General features: G+C 40.5%; 1 protein-coding gene across 7 annotated transcripts in view; it reads right to left on the minus strand.

Moving 5' to 3' along the window:
* Positions 1 to 24,806, minus strand: part of LOC122550905 (amyloid beta precursor protein binding family B member 2b) — a 266,027-nt gene that overhangs the window by 159,434 nt on the left and 81,787 nt on the right. For 6 of the 7 annotated variants that reach the window (XM_087987615.1, XM_087987610.1, XM_087987600.1 and 3 more), the window contains one exon: positions 5,891 to 5,993. The gene's annotated coding sequence lies outside the window, so the exon portion shown is untranslated. Of the gene's footprint in view, positions 1 to 1,803; positions 1,916 to 5,890; positions 5,994 to 24,806 lie in introns of those variants that run through there. The other variant, XM_087987607.1, reaches the window with a different exon arrangement.

Consider the following 24,806-nt stretch of genomic DNA (forward strand, 5'->3'; position numbering starts at 1 on the left):
GAGTTACCAAACAAAAACATCTGCAATTCATTTGGCAGATGCAGATCAGGAAATTATTTCATTTGCCAATATAAATCATTTTGCAGCTACGTGCATGCCTGGTTATTTGTGTTTTACTGACCAGTCAGTGTTTGGGTTCTGCCAGAGTCTCTCAGCTCCAGACCTCATTCCAGCCGCAGTTCAAACATAGCCAGAGGAACAGAACTACGGGAGGAAGGTCAGGGAGACTATCCTTGACATCACACCAGTAATCAACTAATTATGGTATCAAGGAGCCCTCCTTATGGGCGGCACGGTGGCACAGTGGTTAGCACTGCTGCCTCACAGCGCCAGAGACCTGGGTTCAATTCCCGCCTCAGGCGACTGACTGTGTGGAGTTTGCACGTTCTCCCCGTGTCTGCGTGGGTTTCCTCCGGGTGCTCCGGTTTCTTCCCACAATCCAAAAGTTGTGCAGGTCAGGTGAATTGGCCATGCTAAATTGCCCATAGTGTTAGGTAAGGGGTAAATGTAGGGGTAGGGGTATGGGTGGGTTGCGCTTCAGCAGGGCGGTGTGGACTTGTTGGGCCGAAGGGACTTGTAATGTAATGTAATGTAATGTAATGTAATCTAATCTAATCTAATCTAAACTGGAGTCAATTGGTTTTGGGATGTCCACTGTCCACTGGTTGGAGTCATCCTGGTAAAAAGGATGATGATTTTGGGTGTTCACAGTCATTCATTTCAACTCCAGGACATATCTGCAATCTCCTCTGGATAGCGTTCTAGGCCCAGTCATTTTCAACTGCTTCATCAATAACCTTCCCTCCAACGTAAGGTCAGAAGTGACTGCATAATGTTCAGTACAATCCGTACATTGGCAGATTTTGAAACAGTCAATGGTCAAATACAACAAGACCCCGGACAAGATCCAGGTGTTGATGAAAAGTGGTAAGTAACATTCGTGCAACATAAGTACTGAGAAATGACTATCTTCAATAAGAGAGAACTGAACTTTCATCCCTTGGCTTTCAACAATATCACACCTGCTATAAAGAAGCTGGGAGATACTATTGAGCAGAAACCGAACTTAACAAACTGTATGAATTTGTTGGTACAACAGAATGTTAGAGACTAGGAACGTTGCAGAAAGTAACTCAATTCCAGTCTCCCCAAAACCTGTCCACTATTTGCAAGGACAAGTCAGAAGTATGATGGAATTCTCTCCACTTGTCTCGATATGTACAGACAAAGCTCAACACCATCCAATACCAAACAGCCGCTTGATTAGCGTGCCATCCAATACCCTTCACATTCATGCCCTCTCTCACTAAAGCTTTTTGGAAGCAGAAAATACCATCTACAAGACACACTGCACTGATTCCTCAAGACCATCAGTATCATGAAGGACCAGGGAAGCAGACACATGGGAATGCGACTATCTCCGAGTCACTCAACATCTTTAATTGGAAATATATCCCTGTTCCATCAGTATTGCTAGGTCAAAATCTTGGAATTCCCTCTCCTAATGGCGTTTTGGGTCTACCAACACCAAATTGACTGCAGAGGTTCAAGAAGGCAGCTCATCACCATCTTCTCAAGGGCAACTAGGGATGGACAATAAGCCAGTAACACCTTCATGCCTTGACATATTTTAAAATGCATTAAGCGACTGAGCTGCTGACACAATCATTCTCTAAAAATATGCCTCCTCTAATGGACTTCTAAATTTCCTATTGCAGAATCACATTCATTGGTGCAAAGGAGATTAAAGATGTTATGCGACAAAAACAAGAGTCTATTCCTGCTTTTAAGGAGAATCCTCACCTTATATCTGGGTCTCTTTAGATTCTGTGGGAGGCAGCAGTAAACATGTACCATCTGCAAAGGTGCTGTGCAGGCAACACCAACAGTCCGGCCAGTGCCAGTCAGGTCATTTCTTCCCTCACATTTTCTATTGCAGTTTCCTTCTGGTTTAACTGTCTGTGTGGAGTTTGCACATTCTCCCCGTGTCTGTGTGGGTTTCTTCCGGGTGCTCCGGTTTCCTCTCAGTCCAAAAAAAAATGTGCAGGTTAGGTGAAATGGCCATGCTAAATTGCCCATAGTGTTAGGTGAAGGGGTAAATGTAGGGGAATGGGTCTAGGTGGGTTGCTCTTTGGAGGGTCGGTGTGGACTTGTTGGGCTGAAAGGCCTGCTTCCACACTGTAAGTAATCTAATCTTAACACAGGAATCTCAGCCTTTAACCAGTGCACTGCCACAGATGTGTTAAACAAGTGACTGATGCAATGCTTACCAGAGCCAGTGCTTCCAGCTGCTCAACAACAAATTCACAAAAGAATGCAGCTGCTGGTGGCTAACGCCAACCTCTTTGTGCATCTCCTACAGGGTCACTAACATCCACAACATAGTCATCCAGGCTGATGATTCTTTCTCAGCCTCCATCACTCACTACTGTCAAGTACGTAAAGTCAACATTAGCTTGGTATTTCTCCACAGTTCATCTTCCTCATCTACACATATAACCAGGACCTTGGGATGTTTCGGAACAACATCATCCAATCAGGAATGATAGTCAACTACTCCCTGAGGAGGATGCCCTAGGACAGCAACCACTGTAAAACCACTCAGCTTCTAGTCTTTAAGGGCATTATCTACGAACCTATCAGGGAAATTTTGAGGAGTTTTTCACTGGCTCGAAGCTGTGCACAACTTTAACCATCACTGTAGTTCCCCTTCACTTGACTTCAAAAAAGGTTTTGTTCAGAGCAATTATTAACATAAACTTCGATGGCTTACATTCTGCAATGAAGAAAGGCAGATGTTTGCGTCGGACTTTTCAGTAAATCTGAAGCAGCCTTCAGTTGTCTGCTGCAACAATTTTGCAGCTTTAGGAATGCAAATTCCCATAGCCAACTCTGTGTGGGCAGCAGCCCCAAGTGAATATTTAATTCTGCTCAATTGAGGAGTTCAGGTATAGAACAGCAATGTGTCAACAGTTAGTCAGATGTCCCAACAGACACTGACCCCATTAAAAACTCAATCAGAAGAGGGAGTGAATGAGCACGAGCGTGAGCGAAAGGAAGAGCAAGTGATCAAGAGTGACATGAATAAAAAAAAAAGCAAAGATCAGTGGAAATGGGCTGTTTGGCTAAAGCATGGTTCAAGGGGACATGGAAGCTCTGCAGGAATAACTGGTGCCTAGACAGAGCTCGCTGCTGAGGATTTCCACCACAAGTTGCATTGTCAGACATCATGTGCTGTTTGCTCGAAGTAACCCGCAAGCAGACAATACATAGGTCATCGCCCAGGATGGGCAGAGTCAGTGTCAGCTTAATGGGCAAAAGTGGGAGCTCCATTTCTGCTGGACAGGGGATGACAAGAGGGCAAAAGGTATCAATCCTGCATTTGCAGAATGCTGCTACATTTCATTTACAATCATTAGATCGAGTCAAGTGAAATACCAGAGGGTACAAGTATTTGAGGTTCAAATGCTGGCCAAAAGCAATATGCACTATGTCTCGGGCCCTTGACAATATAGGAGAAGTTGTTGGCACCAATTTTAAAAGAGGGATTCTGGCCACAATCAACACAGTATTTCTACCATCTTCACTGAGTATGATGATCTACGATACTGCATGCAATGATAACTTTCAAGTTGATGTGACTCTGGGATGGGAGGGTTCAGAGAGAATGCAACAAACCCAAGTGATTGCTCTGTGTTGCTCAGTCAGTGCAGCCCCTCAACCAAGGAGGTGACTATACCGAAGAGTCACGAGAACTCTATACATGGCCCTCGTTTTTGAATGTCTTACTAATGGAGAAGTGTGTGCAACCATTATCTGTGGGGTGTGCCAGCATGGACTCTTCCCAGAGATAGGAACCTCCTCTGCTCCTTATGTTGGTTCATCTACTTCCTGATGATCTATACTGCAAGCCAACTTCTTAAACTCCTCTTCACTGACTGCATCACCTTCACCTCCATGAAATGTAAGGTGTTCTTGATCTTCTTTGACATTAAGACCATCAGCCATGCCACTTCCTTACATTAGCCTAATTTGAACTAGATTTGACCTTGCATCTTCCCTTATACTCTCTCCCATCTTTCTGTGTGTCCTCTACAGGTCATTTTGACCCACATCTTATTTTCTGAAGCATTTTCCATTAAATTGCTCACCCCTCATTGTCCTTGCCTGACTCACATGTTAACTGACATTGTTAAAATATTTTGTATTCAGAAGCTGTCCCCTTCAGCTTTACAGAGTGACAATTTTGAAAGGAACTTACAGAGAGGTGCAAAAACTAAATAGTAGTCATAAGGAAGGACATAACTTATCCTATTATAATCTGGGGTAGCAATAGTTTAAAGGGAAGAGAGGCAGAAGAGTTTCTGAAGTAGTTTCAGTATTCAATTCTACCTCAAGGAAGATGCTGCAAAAGTCAAAATGCAAGGCGTTAGATGAGCTATGAATTCATGAGGATGAAAGCAATAGAAGGGCTTAGAGTGGTTACAGTTGATAAGTCACTAAAAATGGGTGAAATTAATCTAAGGACACAGAGAAGGAAGGGCGTTTGTGACTTTACGATGGACCATTTTAGTACTATGACAGAAGTGGCAACTGAACCAGATAGGTCGAACACAGACTGGTGGGTTAGTATACAGATCTGGGAAGCCCCATTACTGAATACAAATTCTGAATATTTTACTCATTTGTGTCATGCTCCACAATTCTTCAAACATTGTTCTTCATTGCTATACAAACTAACTGCTGAGTCAGAATGGTTAAGACCTTTTGCAACTATTTCAACAGTACAGATGATTGGCTGAGCACCATGAGCAACATGGGATTTAAATCAGATTAGCATCAAAAGTGACAAAATTCTTCAAATCAGGAAATCTTATGTTTGTTGGTGCATTGCTACTGCAAATCAGTACAGGAACACATAATTTAGTGAATAAGAGAGTAGTATAGTGAAGGTTCAGCTTTAAACCCAGTTTTCAGTCATTGATGTTGGCACCTCTGACTCGAAAGAGAGGGTCAGGAATCCACAGTTCTTGAGCTTGACAGTTATCTAAGCGAGTTCTGCCACAAAGTTTTCATATCATGGATAATGGCTGTGATGCTACCATAAATAAACAAGTTCACAAAACTGCCTCATTTTAGAGAAACTTTAAGAATTTTTTTAGAAGAGTGACTGCAATGACACTCAAATTGAATACATTGCCCACAAATCGGATCTCATCTGGCATACCAGGAGTTACCATCTGGTCAGGAGCTTCTGATTGCTATACAGCTGTAACTATCCATGAGATATTACCATGAGAGATGACAGAAGCAGCTTAAGGACTGGTATATGGTTTACAAGTATTGGAGTGATGACACAGCCATTATATCTCGAAGATCTACATCAAGCATCAAGATGTGACCCTGAACATCAATATTTGGCAGAAACTGGAAGTGTAGTTGAAACATAAACCTCTTTGCAAACTTAGCATTTGTGTGTCCCTTTCTCATATAATTCATTGCATACCGGTATCATTACATTTGCCTGTGAAATTTGACCTGTATTTTAATGTGATGGCTCTCCTAGGAAACATGTTTCTATGAGATTAAATTCAAACTGCAAAAAAATTCAAAGAACATAATGACTGCAATTACACCATTGTGCTACCTTCACACATCTAAAATTATTCAATTCTCTGCTCCCTCTACTACTTACATGCCACAAACTTGAAATATAAATTATTCTCGTCAGGCGCAGATTTTGCTCATCACAGTCATTAAAGAAAATTAAGTATTCTTCAATAAGTGAAATCACACTGCAGCAGATATTCCTAAATATTTACCACTAAATTAACCATAATTAAGCTAATGGAGGGGAAAAAAAAGAAATGAACTACTTTACCATACTTACATATGCGATTTGGACAATGATATGCCCCTGGGTATCGTCTGCCCATAATGACCAGTCAGCACATTACAGCATCTCAGAAGCACTGCTTAAGCAAATTTCAGGCCTGAAAAACAAAATTAATTTAAGACTTACTACAAATCATTAGGCTCCCTCCGTTAAAATAATAATGAACTCTGCAACACAAGGGAAAAATAAATGCATGCACAATTAGTTATGTCACTTCAACCAGTCAATGAGTTATGATCCATGAAGCACTATATATCTTTATTATGGTTGGCAAAAATAAAAACATATGACACAGTATTTTGACATTAAACAAACAATGAACTTAAACTTCAAATTCAATTGAAGCATTTTTCTCTAGCACGGCTGCACAATTTACAGTAATTGTTACTTTCAAGTTAAAAGGTAGTGTCAATAACAGCAGCACATTCCAACTGCAATGGAAAGGATGTATGATAATGCCCCACTACTCCATGAGTCGCAATATTAATATCAATGTTTAAATTTAATCACCAAAAGGGCCAATTATTTCCTTTTTTTCTACTACCCAGAATGAGAGAGATTTTTGGGAGGTTTCTTCAAAAAACACAAATTTATTTATTTTTAATAACTCAAAAACATCAACTTTTAAAACAAGTGGCAACACTGGTTAATATCTAAGTTAGAATGCAAAATTAGAATAATACCCCCTTTTGATCCCACACACACACCAATAACACAATGGAGGTGGTATTTCGAAACAAAAAGCACCCTTATTGATCATTGGTCTGTAAGCAAAGGAATAAATTTGGTGAATTGTCATTGGTTCACCAAATGTCTTGACAGTAAAATCGAATCACTGACAGCTATATATCAATGAAAGATCTTTTAAACATAGTTTCATTTGCTTGGAAATCAAGCTGGATCCAATCTTTGGATTGTGGTAACTGTTCAGCTTTTTAGGGTTTGTAAGGTAATCAAAATACAGAATGGCTAATTTATCAGGTTCTCAAATTTCATTCAGGAGAAAGACAGAAAGGGGAAAGAGAGATCTGGTAGCCCTACTGCTGCTTCTGTTTTCTATTCTGATTCCCTAAGTGTTTAAAGCAGAAGGTAAATCTATCCAAGCTTGTGAGGCAGCTACACTCTCAGAAGCCCCACAGTCTTTTCAGTTCCAGTTAAGGGCAGTAAACTATTTTTCTTTCAGCTCAACTTTTCCAATTTTGTTTTTCTTTAATTAAACACAGTCCATAAATACCTACATGGATCTCAATGAGTATATGGAACTCACTTGCGATTGAAACCAACATTCAGCAGGTAAAGAACGATACTTCATAGGTTTTACATACAAACATAAACTAGGAGCAAAGATTGACCATTTGGCATCTTGAGCCCATTTCCTTATTCAGTAAGATCATGGCTGATGTGCTTGTGTTTAAAATTCCCATCTAACCTGACAACCTTAGTTCTCCTGCCTTTCGTAAATCTATCAATGCCTTAAAAATATTCAATGCCCCGCTTCCATAATTGCATAAACCTCAGGAAAATTCTCTTCATTTCTGTCCTAATCAGGCAATCCTTAATTTTAAAATCATGCTCTTAGTTCTGGACTCAGCTATAACAGGGAACATCCTTCCACATACATCTTGTCCTTTCAGGATCTTCTATATTTAATTTCATCCATTCCCCTCACCCTAACTTCTGGAAACAAATCCAGTCTGACCAAAGTTTCCTCATTAGACATTCTGCACATTCCAGATGTCAATTTAGTAAACTCTAAACTGCCTCCAATACATTTGTGTCTGCAAGGTAGTTATGAAAATATTAACTTTTTTATTTCAAGTGTCAATCAACACAGATTATCACATCTGATGAATGGGAGCTAACTGCTTGAACAGGAAGGATATAAAGTAAAACTATAACTAGAGTGAGCATCTCAAATAAAGGAGGTAGCAATGCCATGGTCACAATTAGTCAAATTCCTTCTGATTTTTCAGAGTTTATAATTAAACCCAGCATCTTTAAGGCCAACGAACACAATGCATTACAACTAAATTGAAATACTCTATCACAAAGTGCTCCTGCTAATTTCCAGTTAGTAACTCTATGCTGCAAATTCTATTGTATGCTAGTTGCAAGAGCATTTATATTGAATTCTAAACTATGCTGGCACCATGCCGAAACTTCATTAGTAATCCTTAACAGGCCATTGTAGAAGTGTCTTTAATTAACAGCTTCGAGGGTTTTTCCTCCTCCTCGTGCAGTTAATCACTGTACACGGTGTTATTCCACAACCTGCAACTGGGTTATTTAATTACCCTGGTCCAATTATCAGCAAAAACATAGCACTAAACCATTTGGCATAAGACACGAGTTATTCATAATTAGAGGTGAAGAGGGAGTGGATAGGTATTATTTCTATGATTCATTTCACTTCTGGACAAGGACACAATAAGGTGCCAGCTGCAAATTCAACCCAATCCCTCCGCTGGCTCTGTGACATTCTAATGTCAGCGATGATTGCAATAAAAGCCGTAATGCTTCAGAGAAGTACAGTCACCTTGCATTCAATATCAACACGACACATGGTTTTTAACAGTAGCTGTCATAAATGAAAAGGACAAAAGAAAGCAAGCCTAATCTTCCTCAATCCAGTTCAATAATTCTTGTTAATATGGAGCTAATATCCTAAGGGTATGACCCAATTACCAAGCAGCATCAATAAATCACAATATACCTTTACCCTTGAATTTGCAGGTGACATTTATCTCCCCTCCAGTAACTAGCTACATTCCAAACTTGTTACTTTAGCTATAGATAACATCTTTGTCTATTCATCAAAACAACTGGTTCCTGTCAAGAATTTGGAATTAAAATTTACCTGGACATAAAATGTTTGATTGCAGCTCCCTAAGAATAGAAGGAAGAAGAAGCCATTCAGGCCACTGCTTCAGAGCTGCTATTAAATTCAATCAAGGCCGAGTTATATTTCAACCCTGTTTACCCATTCTAATAAATTCCTCTACTTAACCCTACTGAAAACAAGATGGTGGAGGCACTTTACTTTTTGGATTTTCCCAAGATGTTCCAAAGATGAGTTAGAATCACTTTCTCCTGGAGAATAAGAGTTAATCATAGTCCCAAGGGAGCAAGGAATGGAAAAACATTAGAAACTATGTTCCCTGGGGCATTTTGGGTACACATACTTTTGATTGCTCTATGTCCTTGTAAGGAACATTTCTGAACAAGTAAAGGTTTTGTCTATTCTATTTAAAGAAAGCAGCAGGATAATTATATAGAATTATCATTTATTGACCTGATAAATCTGGATAGATGACAACATGTTCATATATATGTACATGCAGTGTAGATAACTTAAGATACCTTTTCAAGTTCAGTTCCTTTGCATCTTACTTACTTGGGCAAAGACTATCACCACAAAACAACGGGGCAATTCAACAGTTCACTTTTCTGATTCCAACAATTACTTTCTTTGCATTTTGTTTCCCAACCTCAAAAATAAACAATATTAAATTGGCAAGAGTTGATTATCCAAGAGATTTGATGCAGTAAAAAAAACTGGAAGAAATTTGATTTTCATCAAAGTCTTAACTTTTAAAAAAGACATGACAAGTCAGTTATTTCAAAAGGTACAGGTACACTGCAAGTCAAAGAAATGGAATGAAATTCCAATTTTATAATTGGAATGTATTATCAGAATGATATTCTGAAGACTAACTGCCGTACAAGTATTTATTTTGGAACAAGCAATTCAGTACTTTGACAAACATGCAATACTACAATGTTGGTTTCTAAACAGTTAAGTGACTGAGCAAATGAAAAACTCTGGAAATTGAGGAGTAATGATCACACAGGAACTTAACATCGTGCACGTGAGCCTCAAGGCAAATGGTACAACTGTAATTTAAAACCATAGGAAAAGCCATAAATTAAGATTGTCAACCTCAATCCAAATGTCACTAAAGAGCTGATTCCCATCTGTTTTCCATTACAGCGCTCCCTTCCCCCTCTCACATTTCCAAATATGTCTCACAGTAACAATCTTATAGTTGCTTAGAGCTAATGGAGAACTTGAGCGTTGAGAAGTAAGAAGAGCTTTTCATCCTGGCTAATTAATAGAAGTCAAAGTTGGAAATAAGAGCAACATTTTCAGGACGGCAACTTGTGACAAATGGAATGCCACAGGGATCAGTGTTGGAGCCACAATTAATTACACTATGTATGACACGGATGAGCAAAGTGAATGTCTAATCACCAGGTTTGTGGATGAAATGGAAATGGGTAGACGGGCAAGTGGTGAGGATGACAATCTGCAGAGGGATATGGACAGGCTAAGCAAGTGGGCAAAAGTTGGCAGAAGGAATATAAGTGGGAAATGTGAGATTATGCACTTTGGCAAGAAGAATACAGAGGCTGAACATTATTTAAATGGAAAAAGAATGCAGGAAGCTATAGCACTGAAGGATTTGGGAGTCCTCATGCATAAATCACATTATCTTAGCTAGCAAATTCAGCTGGTGATAGGAAGGGCAAATACAACGTTGGCCTTTATTCCAAAATGAATGGAGAATAAAAATAGAGGTTTTGCTAAAACTTTACAGAACATTAGTCAGACCACAGCTGGAATACTGAAAACAATTTTTAGGCCCTTTATCAAAGACTGGCAGATATTTTCTAATCAACCTAATCAGAAGTGTAACTACACATCTATCCAAAACAAGAGGTCATAATCTTAAAAAAAAATTAGAGCATTGCCATTTAGGAATTACACCAAGATAATTCAAAGGGCTCTACAAATACATTGACAAAAGGGTAACCAGGAAGAGAATAAGGCCCCTTAAACGTCAGCAAGGCCACCTATGTGTGGAACCGCAGGAGATAGGTGAGATACTAAAGGAGTATTTTGCATCAATGTTTACTTTGGAGAAGGATTTGGAAGATATAAAATGTGGGGAAATAGACAGTAACATCTTGAAAAATGTCCATATTGCAGAGGAGGTGGGGCTGGATGTCTTGAAACACAAAGAAGTGAATAAATTCCCAGGTGATTTAAGGCAGAAATTCAGGGAGCTAGGGTGGAAGCTTGGAGCTAGAACAAACAAGGTTGTTCTCTCTGGTTTGTTGCCCATGCCAAGTGTTAGTGAGGTGAGGAATAGGAAGAGAGAGGAGTTGAACACAGAAGGTAGGACCTCTAAAAAACATGACAGTCTTCACCTGAACCAGAGGGATACCAAACTCCTTGGGGGGGGGGGGGGGGGGGGCACATATATTGGATATTTGCTAATGTTCTTTGTGGTGGGTTTTAACTAATTCAGCTGGGGCATGGGAACCAAAATTGTAATTCAAGTATACAGGAGGTTGAGAGTAGCGAGGTCAGAACTAAGGGTTTAAGGTCGCAAGAAGTTGCTTTGAAGTGTGTCTACTTCAGCACCAGGAGTAACTGGAATAAGGTAGGTGAACTTGTAGCTGGGATTTCAATGTTCTGGCCTTTTCAGAGATTTGGGTAGAGCAGGGATAAGAATGCTTGTTGCAGGTTCCGGGATTTAGATGTTTCAGTAAGAACAGGGAAAATGATAAAAGAGGAGCTTGTGTGGCGTTGTTAGTCAAAGACAGTATTATGATTGCAGAAAGAACATTTGAGGACTCAGCTAATGAGATAGCATGGGCTGAGATTAGCAGCAGGAAAGGAGAGGTTACCCTGTTGGAAATTTTCTATAGGCCTCCGAAAAGTTCCAGAGATGTAGAGGATAGGATAGCAAAGATGATCCTCGATAGGAGCGATAGTGACAGGGTAGTTGTTATGAAGCAATTTCACTTTCCAAGTACTGACTGGGAATACTATAGTACAAGAACTTTAGATGGGTCAAGTTGTTGTCCAATGTGTGCAGGAGCATTTCCTGACACAGTATGTAGACAGGCCAACAAGGGGGCAAGGCCACATTAGATTTGGTACTGGGTAATGAACCTGGCCAGGTGTTAGGTTTAGAGGCAGGTGAGCACTTTGGTGATAGCACAATTCGGTTATGTTTACTTTAGAGATGCAAAGGGATAGGTATATAATGCAGGGTATGAGTTATTGTTGAGGCAAAGGCAAATACAATGTGAATAGGCAAGATTTAGAATGCATAGGAGGAGGGAGGAAACTGTAGGGGATGGGCACAATTGGAATGTGGAGCTTATTCAAGGACCAGCTATTGCGGTGAGAGCCGTGGTTTACTAAGGAAATTGCATCTCTTGTCAAGAGGAAGAAGGCAGCTTATGGTAGGATGAGACGTGAAGGCTCAGTTAGGGTGCTTGAGAGTTACAAGTTCACCAGGAAAGACCTAAAGAGAGAGTGAAGAGGAGGTAGGAGGGATTATGAGAAGTCATTGGTGGATAGGATCAAGGAAAACTCTAATCCTTTCTATAAGCATATCAAGAATAAAAGAATGACTAGAGTCAGATTAAAGCCAGTCAAGGATAGTAGCGGGAAGTTGTATGTGGAGTCAGAGGAGATAGGGCAAGTGCTAAATGAATACTTTTCTTCGGCATTCACACTAGAATAAGACAATGTGGTCGAGGTGAATACTGAGATACACGCTACAAGACTAGATGGGATCAAGGTTCACAAGGAGGAAGTGTTAACAATTCTGGAAAGTGTAAAAATAAGTAAGTCCCCTGGGCTAAATGGGATTTATCCTAGGATTCTCTGGGAAGAGATTGCAGAGCCTTTTGGTTTTGATCTTTATGTCATCACTGTCTACAGGAATAGTGCCAGAAGACTGGAGGATAGAAAATGTTGTTCCCTTATTCAAGAAGGGGAGTCGAGACAACCCTGGAAATTACAGACCTGCGAGCCTTACTTCGGTTGTGGGTAAAATGGTGGAAAGGGTTATAAGAGGTAGGATTTATAATCATCTAGAAAGGAATAAGTTGATTAGGGACAGTCAGCACGGTTTTGTGAAGAGTAGGTCATGCCTCTCAAACCTTATTGAGTTCTTTGAGAAGGTGACCAAACAGGTGGATGAGGGTAAAGCGGTTGATGTGGTATATATAGATTTCAGTAAGGCATTTGATAACGTTCCGCACAGTATGGAGGCATGGGATTGAGGGTGATTTAGCAGTTTGGATCAGAAATTGGCTCGCTGAAAGAAGACAGAGGGTGGTGGTTCATGGGAAATATTCATCCTGGAGTTCAGTTACTAGTGGGGTACCACAAGGATCTGTTGTGGGTCCACTGTTATTTGTCATTTTTATAAATGACCTGGATGATGACATTGAAGGATGGGTTAGTAAATTTGTGGATGACACTAAAGTCGGTAGAGTTGTGGATAGTGACAAAGGATGTTGTAGGTTACAGGGACATATAGATGAGCTGCAGAGCTGGGCTGAGAAGTGGCAAATGGAGTTTAATGCGAAAAGTGTGAGGTGAGTCATTTTGGAAGGAGTAACAGGAATGCAGAGTACTGGACTAATAGTATGATTCTTGGTAGTGTAGATAAGCAGAGAGACCTTGGTGTCCATGTACATACATCCTTGAAAGTTGCCACCCAGGTTGATAGGGTTGTTAAGAAGGCAGACGATATGTTAGCTTTTATTGGGAGAGGAATTGATTATCGGAACCATGAGGTCATGCTGCAGCTGTACAAAACTCTGGTACGGCCACATTCGGAGTATTGGGTACAGTTCTGGTCACCGCATTATAAGAAGAACATGGAAGCTTTGGAAAGGGTTCAGAGGAGATTTACTAGGATGGTGCCTGATATGGAGGGGATTATGAGGCTATTTTTGTTAGAGAGAAGATTGAGAGGTGGCTTAATTGAGACATAAGATAATCAGATGGTTAGATAGGTTGGACAGCGAGAGCCTTTTTCTTTAGATGGTGGTGGACATGACTTTAAATTGAGGAGTGATAGATATAGGACAGATGTCAGAGGTAGTTTCTTTACTCAGAGAGTAGTAGGGATATGGAATGCACTGCCTGCAACAGTAGTAGACTCGCCAACTTTAAGAGTATTTAAATGGTCATTGGATAGGCATATGGACAAGAATGGAATAGTGTAAGTTAGTTTGGCTTCAGATTGGTTTCACAGGTTGACGCAACATTGAGGGCCGAAGGGCCTGTACTGTGCTGCAATGTTCTTTGAAAGACATAATGGCATTGGAGGCAGTCCAGTTCACAAAGTTAATTCTACATTCAGAGGGATTTTCTGTTAAGGAGAGGTTGAGTTGGTTGGACCTGTACTCAAATGGAGTTTAGTAGAATGCAAGGCAACATTATTGAATCATAAAAAGATTCTTAGAGGGCCTGACAGGGTAGATGTGAAAATCTTGATTGCCCTTGTAGGAGTGTCTAGGACCAGAGGGCAGAATCTCAGAGTAAACAGACACCCATTTAAGACAAAGATGACAAGGAATTTCTTCGAAAGGTAGTGATCTGTGGAATTCTTTACCACAGATGACTGTTGAGGCTGGGTCATTAAGTTTATTTATTACTGAGATTAATAGGCTTTTAATTGGTAAGTGAATCAGGGATATGGGATAAAAGGTAGGAAATTAGTTTTTATCTGATCTGATCTGATGATCATGAATCTCACTGCATAGCAGAGCAGACCTGATAGGCTGAATGGTCTACATCTGCTCTTATATCTTATGGTTTTACATGCATCAAACACACACAACGGTACCAATTTCCAAAGGAAGCATCAATTCAGATTGGTTTCTGACTGGTTAGTGAGTTGATACTTGTTTGGATGAGTGATTACCTTGAATAATGCACTTGAGAGCTATTCCAGAGTCAGCATGGAAACAGACCCTTTGGTCCAACTCGTCCATGCCAACCAGATATCCGAAATTAATCTAGTCCCATTTGCCAGCACTTAGCCCATATCCCTCTAGACCCTTCCAATCTACCCATCCAGATGCCTTTTAAATGTTATAATTTTACCAGTCTCCACAACTCCCTCTGACAGCTCATTCCATAATACACCACCCTTTGTGTGATAAAGTTGCCCCTTAGGTGCTTTTTAAATCTTTCCCCTCTCACCCTAAACCTATTCACCGCTATGCTTTTAATTTTTAAAATTGGTTAAATTCCTGTAGCCAGCAGAGCTAGAACAGGTCCCTGTGAATGAATATATGTACATTCTAGGAAGCATGTCAGCTACATTATGAACCCAACTGATAATTTTATATTAGTCCTGCATGTAATTCCTAACTCACTCAGGATTGTTCATCGTGTGCTCACCAACAGTAGCATCTTTCTTAACATCAGACATTATGTCCTGAGTTAGGGACAATGAAATCAAGGATGTCAGTCAAACTCACAATATTCCTCATTTGTGCTTGGAAGATGCTACACACAAACTACTCATGCAGGGATTTGATCTCTGTCAGAAAAAAAGCAACATGTTCGGGCATTGTGTGTTTTGAATTAAAAGAATGGGGAGATAATAGTTCCTTCACGCATTGTCCATGGCAGCACCTTGACTATTCAGAGCCAACTTGCCAACCAATCACCAGCTGTTTCTCATGCATTATAATTAGTTATTAATTTTCAACAGGAGCGTTCCTGCATCTGCCTAATGAAGCCAAGGTGAAAACCTTTGACAGCATGTCTCTTTTCTCAGCAAAATAACAGTCACAAAACTAGGATTCTTGACTAATCACACACACACACGGAAAGCAAGAAATGTAACCAAAGTAGCTCGAATCCAGAGACTTCAAAGAATTATCCAATATGCCCCATCTTTTTTTTCCTTTTCACTACTGTAAGAAATAGTTAATGGTTTAATATTAATGTCTGCTGTTAGAGTTCTGAGCAGAATTTGATTCCTAGTTGATTTGATTCCAGATAATCAAGGTTCCTCTGTATTTGGATTTTCAGAATCCCTGTAGTGCAGAAAGAGGACAGTCACTCCATTGAGTCTGCACTGAGCCTCTGAAGAGGATCCCATCTCGACCCACTTTCCTCCCCAAATCCATTTGCCAGAGCTAATTCACCTAGCCTGCATATTTTTGGAAAATGGGAGGAAACTGGAGCAGCCAGAGGAAACCAGAGCAGCCAGAGGAAACCCATGCAGACACAGAGAGACTGTCCACACTGACAGTCACCCGAGGCTGGAATTGAGGGCAGCAGTGCTCACCCCTGAGCCGCTGTGCTGCCCACACTGAATAAATTCAAGAGAGATACACAGAAGTTTGAATTGTAAAATCCTCGAGGGCTCTAAGAAGAAAGTAGAAATTTAATTTTTAATTCATTCACAGGATGAGAGCATAGCCGGTTAGGCAAGCATTTATTGTCCATCCCTAATTAAAAGGTCAACCACTTTGCTCTGTGGCTCTGGAAGCAGATGTAGGCCAGCCCAGATAAGGATGGCAGTTTCCTTCCCTAAAGGACATTAGTGAACCAGATGGGTTTTTCTGACAATCAACAATGGATTCATTGTCATCAGTCGACTCTTAATTCCAGCATTTTAAAAATTGCATTCAAGTTCCATCATTTGCTGTGGCAGGGTTCAAACCCAGGTCCCCAGAACATTGTTGAGGTCTCTGGATGAACAGTCCACCAAAAATACCATTTGGCCATCACCTCTACATGGCATAGAAATGGAGAATCAGCCATACTCATATTACATAGCAGGGGACACAGGCTGAATGGCCAAGTCCTGTTCCTAGTTTTTGTTTTGTGTAATATTTTACAATTTTCTGCAAATAACTGCTTAAGCTTTTCTTTTACAGCTTCTGAGAGATGATACAGGGGACACAATCAGTGAAAAAGCATAAACATGTTTGAATATTTTACTAATATTTACAGCAGTTGATCTAAATCAACATCCAAATGAACAGCCGTGTAAGCCTTGCAGTCAGAAAAAGTAAAGCCTCCTACAGTTAAAGGTTAAATTCTTGATGTTGTATTTGCTGAGTCTGGATTTTTAATGGCCCATGTCATGTTTGTTAATGCATGGAATAAAAATAAAATCAGACTTCTTTCACCAAACAGCCGAAAATATTCACAGCAATCCAAAAACTGGAGGATGAAAAACAAAGGTCAAACCAAAAGCAGCGTAAGCAAGTCCAGTCCAAAACCGAACTCAGACATTCTGTCCTATACAGACATTGAAATGGAGTTGAAATCTAAAGCCAGAGGAATTCTGAATAAGATGCATTTGAGCAGTCAGACCTCATCAACAACTTGCATTCATATGCATTTCCTCAATTATAAAAGAAAATCATTACAAATTCTTTCAGAGTGGAATACGGGAAAAGAATTCATCGGTCAGAGCATTGAATACAGGAGTTGGGTGTCATGTTAAGGCTGTACAAGGCTTTGGTGAGAGAAAGTGAGGGCTGCAGATGCTGGAGATCAGAGCTGAAAATGTGTTGCTGGAAAAGCGCAGCAGGTCAGGCAGCATCCAAGGAACAGGAGAATCGACGTTTCGGGCATAAGCCTTTCTTCAGGAAGGCTTTGGAGAGGCCACATTTGGAGTAGTGCATACAATTCTAGTCGCCTTGTTATAGGAAGGATGTTACTAAACAGGAAATGGTGCAAAAAGATGCTAATGAGACTGGAGGCTTTGAGTTATAAGGACAGGTTGGACCAGCTGGGACCTTTTTCCCTGTAACGTAGGAAGCTGAGGGGTGACCTTATGGAGTTTTATAAAGTCATGAGAGGCATGCATAAGGTGAATAGCCAGGCCTTTCCCCCAGTGTAGGGCAGTCCAAAACTAGAGGTAACAGGTTTAAGTTGAAAGTGGAAATATTTAAAAAGAGACCTGAGGAGCAACTTTTTCCACAGAGGGTGGTGTGTGTAAGGAATTATCTGCCAAATGAAGTGGTAGAGGTGAGTACAATTACAATATTTAAAAGACAGTTGCACAGGCACATGGGTAGGAAAGTTTTCGAGGGCCAAATGCAGGCAAATGGGACTAGGTCAGTTTAGGAAACCTGTTCAGCATGGATGAGTTGGGCCAAAGAGTCTGTTTGCATGCTGTATTTCTCTATAAAAAGGTACAGCAAGTCCCAACTGGAAATATTTGATGGGGGTGACTAGAAGCCTGGTCAAAGATGTAGATTTTTAGTCAGCAGGAATAGATTATTTCCTTCAGGGTGTAGGGAAGTACTTTAGAGAAGGAATCTCTATAAAGAGGAACTGTGGGGCAAAGGGACAAATATACAAAACGCTGAAGAAACAGTGAGGTCAGGAGCAAAAACAAAAACAAAGTACAGCAGATGCTGGAATTCAGAAGCAAAAACTGAAAATACTGGAGAAACTCAGCAGGTCTGGAAGCATCTGTACAAAGACATACAGAGTTAGCAGTGCTCACAAAAGTCACAGAAGTCACAAAGCCACCAGACTGAAGCCACAAAGAGGTTTAAAGACAAATTTCAGAATTTTAAAGTTCAGGCATCAAGAGGGCCAGTGAGGACTGTAGTGAAAGCTAGGATGGCAGTGCCAGAGCAGAGGAAGTCACTTACAGTATCAACTAATCTATTTGGTTGTCTGCACTTTGTCTGGTCAGGAAAAGAGATCAAACAAACAGCTGAACGCTTGCATGAACCAACTGAAAGAAGACGGAACATGAGGAAAGATGAGAGAGTCTAAAGAAGTAGATTCAAGATGTGAGTGGCACCTGGAGGAAACAGTACAACCAAGTGAGGAGACTGTCTCCACCTTCAGGAGGAAAATTAGGGGATTCTTCCACAGGGAAAGGCGCTGAGGAGAGGAGTTTAAGGTATGGAGTTGCTTTTTCTCACCGTACTAAGCCTCAGGCCATGGATGCTTTTACAAGAGAAGACAGAAGCCCAATATCACTAGATACAGTTAGAACAGATCTGAAAGACCACATCAGTTGTGTGACAGATACAGTTAGGTCTGTGACTGAGGGAACTCTGACAGAGTGTGAAATCATCAAGGGTGAGGACTCATTCAAAACAGAGTCTCAGGGGGAAAGGAAAAATAAAACTTAGGAAGGAAGTCAGGGTGAAGCTTTACGTTGATGCAAGTCACCTCCACTCTATACCTGTGCTTCAGCTCATCTGCTGCTGAACCGCTCATCCTTTCCTCTGCAACCTCCGGATCCAACCATTCTAATGTACTCCTGATTGGCCTTTTAGGTTCAACTGTCTGTAAACTTCAGGGTATCTAAAGCTCTGCTGCATGACTTCCACCTCACAATAAATCCCATTCAGCTGTTATCTTTCTGATCCCTGACCTCCAGTGACCCAGTGACCCAGTGCCTTAATCTCAAAATTCTCAACCTAGGATATAAATCACGCCATAGTGATTCTTTTGACAGCATGTCTGTTAGCTGCCAGTGCTACAGCCTTCAGATTTTGATGCTCCACTAATTTCAACCTCCTGAGCATCACTGATTTTAATCACGCCATGTACACGTATCGTGCTGTTCTGCTGCCTAGGCCCTAGGCTTTCTGATTCTCTCTGTCTTGATCTCATTTCTTTCTTTAAGAGATTTCTTAAAATTTACCTCTTTGACCAAACTTTTGGTCACCTGCTGAATTGTTTTTTAAATTTTGTGTAAGTGTAATTATTTGGTTTAACCTCCCTTGTATCTGGGGGGTCTTTTATGACATTAAGGTGCTACATAAATACAAGTTCCCATCATTGCCAGTTCAGAAAGTACCTGTTGTACAACTGACTCTAATATATCAATCACGTAAGGAGATTACCAAATGAAATGGAAAAATCACTCTAATGCAACTATAGGTAGGGTTCAGAGATTTTATTCTTTTGATGCTGCAGCAGGGTTCCAGAAAGTGTATCCGATTCTATCTTTGCTCTGCACATTGCTGACCTTGCTCAGAAGGAACATTTTAAAAGTTAGAATACAGAGGTGATCAAGAAATCTGTTCAATCAACCAAATATCCCCCTGGCTTCGCTGGAAAACGGTTTCACCCTGAGCAAAAGACAATTAACATTCCAGAGAGACAACCTTGCAATATCTCTGTAATCAGGCGAAAACAAGGCTCACATAAAATTACAGCAGTTCAGGCAGGATCCAAGAAGTAGGAGAATCGACGTTTCAGACACAAGCTGCCTGACCTGCTGTGCTTTACCAGTACCATACTCTCGACTCTGATCTCCATCATCTGCAGTCATTACTTTCTCCTCATACAAAATTATGTTTATTTGTCACAATGTTTAAGAACTACTTTTGAAAATGAAGCATGTCAAAGTTTTGTTTTCCCCACACAGAATGATGTTTTTCACTTGAGAAAGTGAGTTGGGGTGGAGAGGTGAAGGTGAAACAGAACAGCAATTATAACCACAGGAAGCGAAGGCTGGGTTTCCGACAGGGTTTCCTTGTGAAAAACACCAACAGGTGAATTTGGCTGCTGCTCTTTGCCACTGTGCAGCAGCAAGACAAATGGTGTTTTCCACGAACAGGATGCTGTCATCAAGCCAAGAAGTAACTTAATTATGAGAAACATTACCCCCCCCCCCATTTTCACAGTTAAAAAACATGAAATATTTGCCAATGTAAACTGAAAAAGGTCCAATCATGCTTGGAGCTAACACAATTACAGAGATATACAGCACGGAAACTCACCCTTCCGTCCAACACTTCCATGCCAACCAGACATCCAAAATTAACCTAGTCCCATTTGCCAGAATTTAGCCCAAATCCCTCTAAATCCACCGTATTCATTTACTCATCCAGATGCCTTTTGAATCTGGTAACTGTACCAGCCTCCGCCACTTCCTCTGGTAGCTCATCCCATACACGCACCACCCTCTGCATGAAAATGTTGCCCCTTAGTTCCCTTTTAAATCTTTCCTCTCTCACCTTAAGCCTATGCACTCTAGTTTTGGATTTCCCCATCCCGGGACAAAACTCTTGTCTATTTACCTTATCCATGCCCCTCATGATTTTATAAACCTCTATAATGTCACCCTTTAGCCTCCAATGCTCCAGGGAAAACAGCCCCAGCCAATTCAACCTCTCCCCATAGCTCAATACCTCCAACCCTAGCAACATGCTTGCCAATTTTTTCTGAACGCTTTTATGTTTCACAACATCCTTTCTATACAAGGACGACCCAAACCGAATGCAGTAATCCAATTATGGCCTAATCAATGTCATGTACAACCACAACATGACTTCCCAAATCCTATACTCAACGCACTGATCAATAAAAGCACACATATCAAATGTCTACTTCACCAGTCGACCTGCGCACTCCTCTTTCAAGGAACTATGAACCTGCACTGCAAGGTCTTTTTGTTAGGCAACACTCACTAGAACTCTATGATTAAATGTATAAGTCCTGTACCGATTTGCTTTACCAAAATGCAACACCTCACATTTATCTAAATTAAACTCCTTCTGCCACTCCTCAGCCCATTGGCCCATCTGATCAAGATCCTGTTGTACTCTGAGGTAACCTTCTTTGCCGTCCACTACATTTCCAATTTTACTTACTAACTGAAAACTTACTAACTATACCTCCTTTGTTCGCATCCAAATCATTTACATAAATAACAAAAAAGTAGTGGACCCAGCACCAATCCTTGTGGCACTCCACTGGTCACTGGCTCCCAGTCTAAAAAGCAACCCTCCACCACCACTCTCTGTCTTCTACTTTTGAGCCAGTTTTGTATCCAAATGGCAAGTTCTCCCTGTATTCCATGTGGTCTGACTTTGCTAACCAGTTTACCATGCAAAACTTGTTGAATGCCTTGCTGAAGTCTACATAGACAACTCCACCATTCTGCCTTCAACAAATCTTCCTCGTCACTTCTTCAAAAAATTCAAGTTAGTGAGACATGATTTTCCATGCACCAAGCCACATTGACTATCCCTAATTAGTCTGAATCTTTCCAAATACACATAAATCCTATCCCTCAGAATCCCCGCTAACAATTACCAACCACCGACGTCAGGCTCACTGGTCTAAAGTTCCCTGGCTTTTCCTTACCACCTTTCTTAAAATAGTGGCACCATGTTAGCCAACCTCACCAAATATCTCAGCAATGGGCCCAGCAATCCTTTACCTGGCTTGCCACAAAATTCTGGGGTACACCTGATCATGTCCTGGGAATTTATCCACCTTTATGTGTTTTAAGACGTCCAGCATCTCCCCCTCTGTAATACAGGCACTTTTAAAGACATCACTACTTATTTCTCCAAATTCTCTAGTTTCCATGTCCTTCTTCACAGGACAAAATTGTTTACATTGTTGGCTGCACATAAGAACAAAAGGTATAATACAGGTAGTATCTCATCAATATCCTGCAGTTGCATACATAGGCGGCCTTGCTGGTCTTTATGGGGCGAGATGTGGTGCTGGAAAAGCACACAGGTCAGGCAGCAGGAGAATCGACATTTTGGACAAAAGCCCTTCACCAGGGAAGGGGCTGTTTTCCTTGTTCTCCAGCATCTGCAGTCCTCACTTTCCCCTACCTGACCTTTAAGGGGCCCTATTCTCGCACTCGTTGCCCTTTTGTCCTTATGTGCAGCCAACAATGTAAACAATTTTGTTCTGATTTAGAGGTGCCGGTGTTTTGACTGGGGTGTACACAGTTAAAAATCACACAACACCAGGTTATAGTCCACAGGTTTATTTGGAAGCATTAGCTTTCAGAGCGCTGCTCCTTCATCAAGTGGTTGTAGAGTATAAGGTCGTAAGACACAGAATTTATAGCAAAAATTTACAATGTAATTGAAATTATATAATGAAAAAGATTGGATGTTTCGGTAGTTTCAATACAGTAAAATGTCTTGTACCAAGTTAAATACAATGGTGACTATGGAATTCCTGCTCCCTTTATACGCTGTGGGTTTAGGTGTATCAGAGAGTTGAACATTATTGTGGTTAGGGAGAATGAAAAAGTAATCCTCAAAAAAATCCCCTATTTTTATTGTATAGGAGACCAGTTTTAACTCCTGATATCTCTTTCCTATCTGGCTGGCAACAGTCTTTACGGAGATCGAGCAAAAGGCAGTGGTGCACAAAAGTCAGTCCCGATGAATTAGGCAAAAGTGAGGACTGCGGATGCTGGAAACTAGCCCTTCAGGCTTTTGCCCTAAACGTCGATTTTCCTGCTCCTCGGATGCTGCCTGACCTGCTGTGCCTTTCCAGGACCACTCTGATCTAAGGTCCTGATGAATTAGACAGGTTCATTTTTTGGCTCGCTTCCCATGAGTTGGGGTTTTGGAACTATCACTGATAAAACAAAAACAGATTAACTCTTTTTTAATGCTAGATTGTTGCTAGATTCAATCCATTGATCATGCCAACAGTATGGGCATAAAATGCAGAAGAATGGACAACGAGACAACACATACACAAAGCAGCACCTTTGTTCCACGTTTCTCACAGAATTATGTCAAATCACATCTAAACACTTTCTCATGGAGTGAAATATGTCTTCAAACAAAGCTGATATGGAAAAATGTCATATCTGGTCAGCATGGATGGGTTGGACCAAAGGGTCTGTTTCCATGCTGTACATTTCTATGACTCTCTAATTTCTGAATGCGTTATACCCCCCATAAAAGCATAAAAGGATCGAGATAGTGTGCGCATCAACACAGGCGAGACAGGCTAAATTGCCTCTTCCGGTGCTGCAAGATTCGTTTAGCACCTTTCACAATCTAGGTCAATCATGTACTTTTGAAAAAGGTCATTGTTGTAATGTGGAAAATGCAGCAGTCAATGTACACAGTAACACCCCATATCTGAGGAGGTGATGACTACATAATCTACCATACTGGTGTTCACTGATGACTAAATATTGACCAAGTCACCAGAGAAAATACCCCTGCCCTTTGAAACAGTACCAACTGCTCTTTTGCATTTGCTCAAGAGGGCAGATGGATCCTCTGTTTAATAATCCGCAAGGCAGAAAGGAGACCATAATAGTTTGCAGCTGCAAACTGAATGCCACAGGTCCAAAATGGAGTTTGCTGAATCCAGACCATAATAATCAGTCTGGTAGTGTCATAATTTGGTAAAAAAGTATGATTTATTGTCATGCATTTATAGGAGGGAGGGGCTTTGACAACATTCTATCCCCCTCAGCATCCTGCATCTCATATTGATTATGTGGAGGAGTAGATTTCACAGAACCAATATTATCTCGCCAACTGCAAACATTTTTTAGTTTGTACAGGACAGTGATGAATCGACGACAATGTTGGCCTGCATTTAGACTGAGTATTAGCTCTTTATATTTCTCAATATGCCTTCTGTGTGGCATATTAATAAATTTCCAATTGTATGCACACTACTGATTATTTTAGGCTGTATTCAAATCATAGTAAGCCTACGATAGAATGGCAGTAGCAAGAGATACCATCTCATTTATATTGCATTAAGGATGCTAGTCAAGGCTGACTCCAGCATCAGCAAAGCATATACAAAGCATTAATCATGATTAAACAAGCAAACATTTCGAATGATACCTATGGAAAACTGCACAGTTTATTCAAGTTTTGTGTTACCTGTATTATACCTAGAATGGTTGAATATATCGTGAATGTACTGACAAACTATGGTGTTTGTCTTTCAATTACATCACAGTATATCTTGTGATACATTTTTGTCTCCATTTTATGTGATGTGAATCAAGTTAGAGTCCAAGATTACACATTCTTGAAAATAACAGCTGCATAGGAACATGGTATCCAAGTAGCATCTCCTCCACCTTCAACATCTAACTGCAATCATATTCTTGAACAATATCAAAAATTAGAGATTAGTATTTTTCCATAGAATCATTGGTTTATATAATTAAATTTAAAAATTATCAAATGACAAATTTGATTCAGTCAATGTGCCTTCTGTGTGCTATTAAAACAAATATTTCTAATTGTATGCATTCTCCCCTTTTTTTAAAAGATTTATTTAAATCATATATACCAGGATTGAAATACAGCAGCGATCTTTACTCCAATTAGTACGGAGTCA

The sequence above is a fragment of the Chiloscyllium plagiosum genome, unplaced genomic scaffold, assembly GCF_037043375.1.
Source record: "Chiloscyllium plagiosum isolate Xiang-an unplaced genomic scaffold, Cpla_swu_hap1 HiC_scaffold_1, whole genome shotgun sequence".
In the NCBI taxonomy this organism is placed as follows: domain Eukaryota; kingdom Metazoa; phylum Chordata; class Chondrichthyes; order Orectolobiformes; family Hemiscylliidae; genus Chiloscyllium; species Chiloscyllium plagiosum.